Here is a 6,000-nt window from a genome sequence, read left to right as displayed (position 1 = left end):
CTTGCCCAAATCACAGTTTCTTCAAGGGCAGATTTATTATTCACTGACTTCCAGGGAAGCCACTCAGAGAAGGGTGTTGTAGATGTCGGCGAACCTAATGGGAAGAATGATGATGTCTGACTTAGTTCAGAAGGCTGAATGATTTCTTTATTATAATTATGCTTTAATACATTAATATACTATATAAAAGAGGATACTAAAAACTACATGCTACTTTAACTATCATATCTAACTACTCACAACTCATGACTCTGTTCGCCAGAGCCCAGACCCAGGTGGATCTGATTGGCCATCAGGCCCAAACAATCCACCATGATCCAACCAAGCACTCACTCTAGGTAAACAATTCTCCAAACACATTCCACAAGAGAAAAATAAGGAGCAGAAGTAGAAATTGTTTTCTCTTTCATTTCTCTCTGTGCACCTCAATGAAAAATCCTGAGAGAGAGAGAAATGTGCTTGCCACAGAAGGGTTTATTGAATGAGACAACTGGACTTTTATCAAGCTGACAGCATGATGCTTTCCTCTGTTCCCATCCAGGTAGTAGCACTTCATTACATAGTTACACCAATCCCGATCCTAAGCACCTAATTTTTCTTAAGCTCTGAAAAGACAAATTACCTCCTTTAAATGGACTTTCACAGAACCTTAAGCCTTAAGAAGCAAACTGATCACTTCAGTTTGACAGCTCATTGTTAGTTAGGTGCCAGCAGTTTTATAAGGCTGTGACCTTGGTGAAGAAGCTTCACTCTGCATGACCAGTCTGACACTGATCCACCCAAACAAGGCCATTGACAAGTTGGGGCACACTGTCTAAGGACCTTATGCCATCTCTGATCACACAGTGGTATCACCAGGAGCTTTATCCTTTTTATCTCTTAAATCTTTGAACAATTGGTTGTGAAAAAGAATGTAAATTGCTGTTCATATGATCACACCATCAAAACAAACACCTAATAGCTTCCCCACAACAAAGTGCTGATATATTTCACACTTTCCCTAGTTCTTGTAACTGTAAGAAAGAAAATAAACAATGATGAATTAATTGGATTACCTAATGACCCTGCATTTCTTCAAGGTGATTTGACACTCATAAATGAGGGCAGAGAAAATAGATGTTAATAGCATTTTCTCTCATCACTTAGAATCTGGACATTTACTGTACACAGCATTCCTTTGATTTTTAAGGAAGGAATGAATTCCATTTGATGGTTACTTTATTATGCCTTTCCTACATTTTTCTTTATAATAGCTGGCACTTGATCGTGTCTTGATCTGTGCTTGTGTTCAAAGCCGAATCTGATTATTAAGCCTGTTGATCTTCTTTATATTGGCTAGTTGTTGCCAATCCAGTGAAATTGATTCTATTCCACTGTGCCACCTTTAACCATCCAACTGCCTCTCAGGTTCCTTTCTCCTCTTTATACTTCTCAGTTTCCTGCCTTCTTTTAAACCCGTGTTCCTTCCAGTCCTGATGCCTCCTACAATATATATTCACTTATTCAGGAGCTTAAAATCTAAGGGAGGGGAAACAAAACAAATCAAATCAAATCAAACAAAACCAAAAGGCCAACCCCCAAGCCCATATGTTAAGTAAAAATCCAAATCCACTCTTGTCTTTCTTATTACTGGCTATAGTTCATGTTTAGGTCTAAAGCTAGCCCTGGGTCCATTAAGGCAACTTGTTTGGGTAAGAAGAAAACACCATGCACAGACACAACAAAATCAGCTCTATTTGTTTTGGCCAGGGGGATTTGCTTGCTCAGATCACATTGCAGGAGTCAGAACTGATCCAACTCCGAAGCTAAGCAAGGGTCTGACTCTGTCCTCACATATGTGATGTGACCTGGAATAACTGCCCTTGGTTATAAATCTCACATGAAATCAGAACCAGAAGCAAATTGTACAACACATTGTACACTTTGTGTTATAGGGGAATGATTAAAAATCAGTTACGAAGCACAGTCCAACTTACTGTCCTCATCCCCATGTTAGGCTGTAAAATACACACCCTGGGAAGCAAGTGTCTTGCATAGTTTTCATTTAACTCACAGGGCTGATTCATGCCCATTAATGATGAAACCCCACCTCATAATTGGGAGAAGTAATTTCCATTCCATGAGTTTTGCTTGAAGCTAATGCATGCTATTACAAAACACCTAAAGTAAAACTTTAACCATTTCTCTTAGCCCAGCTGTGAAGTTCAAACTGCTTTTTAAAGTTAATTATCATGCTCTGACCTGCACATATGCACATGTTAAATACAAATAAATCAATATGGCAAGCTTGCTCTTGTTTCAATTTGCTTTTTAAAATTAGCATTCTCTGGCTTTGCCTATCAGATATGAGTGTGATGGTATCTCACAGATTAAAGTTTTGCATTTGTCTCTTTGTAGTTCATTTGCTATTTTATAAGCCCAAAGTCCATGAGGGAGTGTTGGAAAGCCCCATAATTTTCCTCAGTGTTCCATTTTACCTTTTTATCTCCAATGTAGCTAGCACATGTGAGGAAGTGCAGCTAGCCAGATGGCCCTGCAGTGTCCATACATACACAAAATCCCTGACAAACACAAATGACTTTAACTAGCAGTGATGTTGATTCATGCTTGAGCATATTCTTTTTGTTCTCTTTTTTCCTTTATTTTAAGAAGTATGTGTTTGGGCTCTTGCCTAGAAAATCAGTACTATAAAGGAAAAATAAAGTAGACTTTTTCTACTATAGGAAAAATATTTGGGGAGGATAGAATCATCATAAATTCTCGTGTTGGTATTTCATGGTAACATACTTTTTTTTCTCTGACTGGTATCTCCATCTATTACACACCTCCCCAAAATCTCCTAAAAGAGAGCGATTTTCGTATTTCTTCTGTGGTTTCCTGTGCATTTTCCTTTGAATCACTCTGTGTAGATCACAGCAAGAGGGAGAACACTGGATTGGCTGATTCACTTCTGTTGCTCGCCATGACAATCTCTAATTGCACTTAGTTGTGGGGATTTTCTAAAGCAAAAAAGTGACTTCTCTTTTTGCCAGGATGCTGCTGTCAGACGGAGGCATTTGAACATCACCACAATTCAAGGATGAGCAGCATCATGTTCACAACCACACTGCCTGCCTGTGGAGAGAACTAAGGGCTTAGTTTGAACCATTCTCTGGGACAGCAAGTGTTCACACATTTCTGTGTAGTTTATTTGTGTTAAGGAGGAGAAGTGGAAGACCACAAATGTTTTTAAGGACTTGTGATCTCAAGAGTTTGGTTCATCTAAAGGCATCAGTAAATTAATCTTTAAGACATGATCTGAAGTGAATCAAGTTTTCAAAAATTCTGGATCCATTTATTTTATGGCATCAGCTGCAAATCTGAGTTATCATTTCAGAGGACAGACCATCCCATACTTTTGTATCCTCTGGGATGCTAAGTGCTATACAATATTGGAATTTCTTCTTTGAAGAAAGCACTAGCTTTGCTAGCCTGGCACTGAAGCCTGGGGATACACCATCTTTGAAACCTGTGACCCTCACTCGTGCAAAAGAGTCTTTACACAAAGTAACTGACAGACACAGGCTGTAAAGATATCCACATGTAAAGACATAAATTTATTTAGTCAGGGTGCTGTATTCAGGCTACTCCCTGATCTCTGGCTATAATACCACCACTATTATTGACTGCTTCGGTTAGTATGGCCAGAGCGTGTAATAGTTGGAAACAAAACTCTAACTCGAGCATGTGCACGTTCATTGTGGGTACTTGTTTACTTGTTAACATATTTCTGGCTGTGGGAGATGTCTCCAAGTGCACCACGATATGTGGTCCTGCTGTGACAGTGCACTGCTGAGCAACCCACACTGCCTAGATCGGATCAGAGACCATCTCTCTTTGCAAAAGTGAAAATCTTGATCCAAAAGAAGTTTGCACCCAGCAGGTCAGAGCAGCACAGAATATGCTTGCAAGACAGTTTAGGAAAACCTAAGCCAAAACCCAAGGGATGTTGCTTGGATAACCCTCGACTTTAATAGAGTTGACACATTGGGTAAAATTTTCAGTGCTTGCCCGCTGTTGTAAGACCGCAAATCTCGCCAGATGGGAAACACTGCTCAGCGTATCTTGGGGAAAACTGAGCTTGAGCAAATACATCTCAAAATCTGCGCAAAAAAAGCTTCTGAAAGCTGGAGTAAAACACCTGGATCAATCAGGGGGCTGAATCTATCTACTGCTCTAACGCTTCACTACTCTTCTTCGCTTTTAAAGTTTTAAATAGAGGAAATAGTTCGAGGGGAGTGGGGGGAAGAGCCCCCTCCGAGGGGGTCTGTCTGTTACCCGGTTCCCCGTCTCAACAGCCCGCTCTCATTCCCTCTTCACAGTGACACCTACCGGCCTCCCGACCTCTCCCCGATCCCTCCGCCCGCGGCCGCGCCGGGGCTCGGCTCCGCTCCGCTCCCAGCCCGGGGCCGCTCTGCCCCGGCCCGAGCAGCGCGCTGGCAGCCCCGGCACGACCCGCCCGGCGGGGCAGAAACTTTCGCGGCGAGTTTCGCTCCCGCGGTCAGTGCGCGATGGGGCGGGGGCTGCGGCGGCCGAGCCCCGCGGGCCGAGCGCGGGCGCTGCGCCCTCTGCGCGCCCCCTCCACCCCGCGCTCCCTGCGCGCTGCCAGCGGCCCCGCGGCGCTGCCCGGGGCGGGCGGACGGGCCGGGCGGCAGCCGCCGGCGCGCAGGGCGGGGTGTGGCCTCGCCATTATTTATGAGCTCCAGCCCCTATTTGCTCAGCTAATGATGCACCGGCGGCCACCGAGCTTCGCTTCGCTAGAGCGGCGGCCAGGGCAGGGCAGCGCCTGTAACTGGAAACCAGCGCCGGCACCGGCACCGCGCGGCCGCTCCATTCACTCCTAGGTGCGTGATTGCGCGCAGGGGAGAAGCGCTCCCTGAGCCTCAGGAGTCCAACTGCCAGGATTATTGTACAGAGGAGCCGGGAGTATCTTTGCAACCACCACGAGGAGAGACTTTACTCTTTTTCTTTCTTTTTTCTTTTTTTTTTTTTTTTTTTTTTTTTAATTTATTTTTCCCTCTGCTGTGAGCTAGGTTTGGAATGAAAATGTTCTGGTAGCAGGAGTGGAGTCTATAAACTGATAGAAACCAGATAGAAATCAGTATTGCTGCTGCTTCCAATAGCCGGGTAAGCATAACTTAAAGTTCTCTTTCTTTTCTGTAATAGATGTGAAATGTCTCTGATGGTTGAAATTTGCTGCTGTTCACAGATAGTTAAACCAATGTCTTCCAGATTGGCATAGTCCGTGTTTGGCAGGGGTTTTTTGTCTTTTTTTTCTCCTTCATTTATTTTCTTTACTCTGCCAAATGACTTTCCCTACAGGATTTGGGGGTAGGCTGTAGCGCATGACACCTGCACAGCACTTCCTAGCAAAGCGATACTGTACTTTCCAGAAGCCATGCAGCATGCTGCCAGCGACCTCCGTGGCAGGGAAACTTCACTACTTCACTTTCGTAGCGGTTTGGCTGTTTGTTTACAGATAGACTAGAATGTAAGAATAGAAATGCAACGAGACACTGCTTTTTGTCTGTCCTGTAGGATTCTTATAAAGTACTTGCAAGGCTTTAGGTCTGTATGTTGTCAGCAGAGATCATGTGCACTGGACGTGCTGAATATAGTATCATGACTTACTGAGATAAATTCAGAGCTGGGATATAAGCCCAAAGCAAGAGTCAAACCTGCAAAGAGCTGTCAGTTACCAGCTCTGTAAATCTCTGAAATTAAACTTATTTCCATTAGGTAACTCACATGTCAGGCACCCTGAGGTACCTTTTTGGCACTATATGCATTTATTATTTATGTGTCTAACAGCTGGGTAGGAACCATGCTGTTCAGCACTTGAATCTTATATTTGCCTGTCACTTCTGTGTTAATGGTGAAGATCTGCAATTTGAGCAATGAAATGTAGCAATGTTTCACTCCTCTAACTGATTACACTAGAATTGGCAGGAGGCACGCGAG

At 43.6% G+C, this 6,000-nt stretch overlaps 1 protein-coding gene across 1 annotated transcript in view; it reads left to right on the top strand.

Annotated features, from left to right (window-relative positions):
• The first annotated feature begins 5,118 nt into the window (after window positions 1–5,118).
• Window positions 5,119–6,000, top strand: part of SEMA3C (semaphorin 3C) — a 116,286-nt gene continuing 115,404 nt past the window's right edge. Inside the window, exon 1 of the mRNA XM_053978120.1 lies at window positions 5,119–5,166. The gene's annotated coding sequence lies outside the window, so the exon portion shown is untranslated. The remainder of the gene's footprint in view (window positions 5,167–6,000) is intronic.

Source organism: Vidua macroura, chromosome 5, assembly GCF_024509145.1.
Source record: "Vidua macroura isolate BioBank_ID:100142 chromosome 5, ASM2450914v1, whole genome shotgun sequence".
Classification (NCBI taxonomy): Eukaryota; Metazoa; Chordata; class Aves; order Passeriformes; family Viduidae; genus Vidua; species Vidua macroura.
This window is presented reverse-complemented; position numbering and strand designations above follow the sequence as displayed.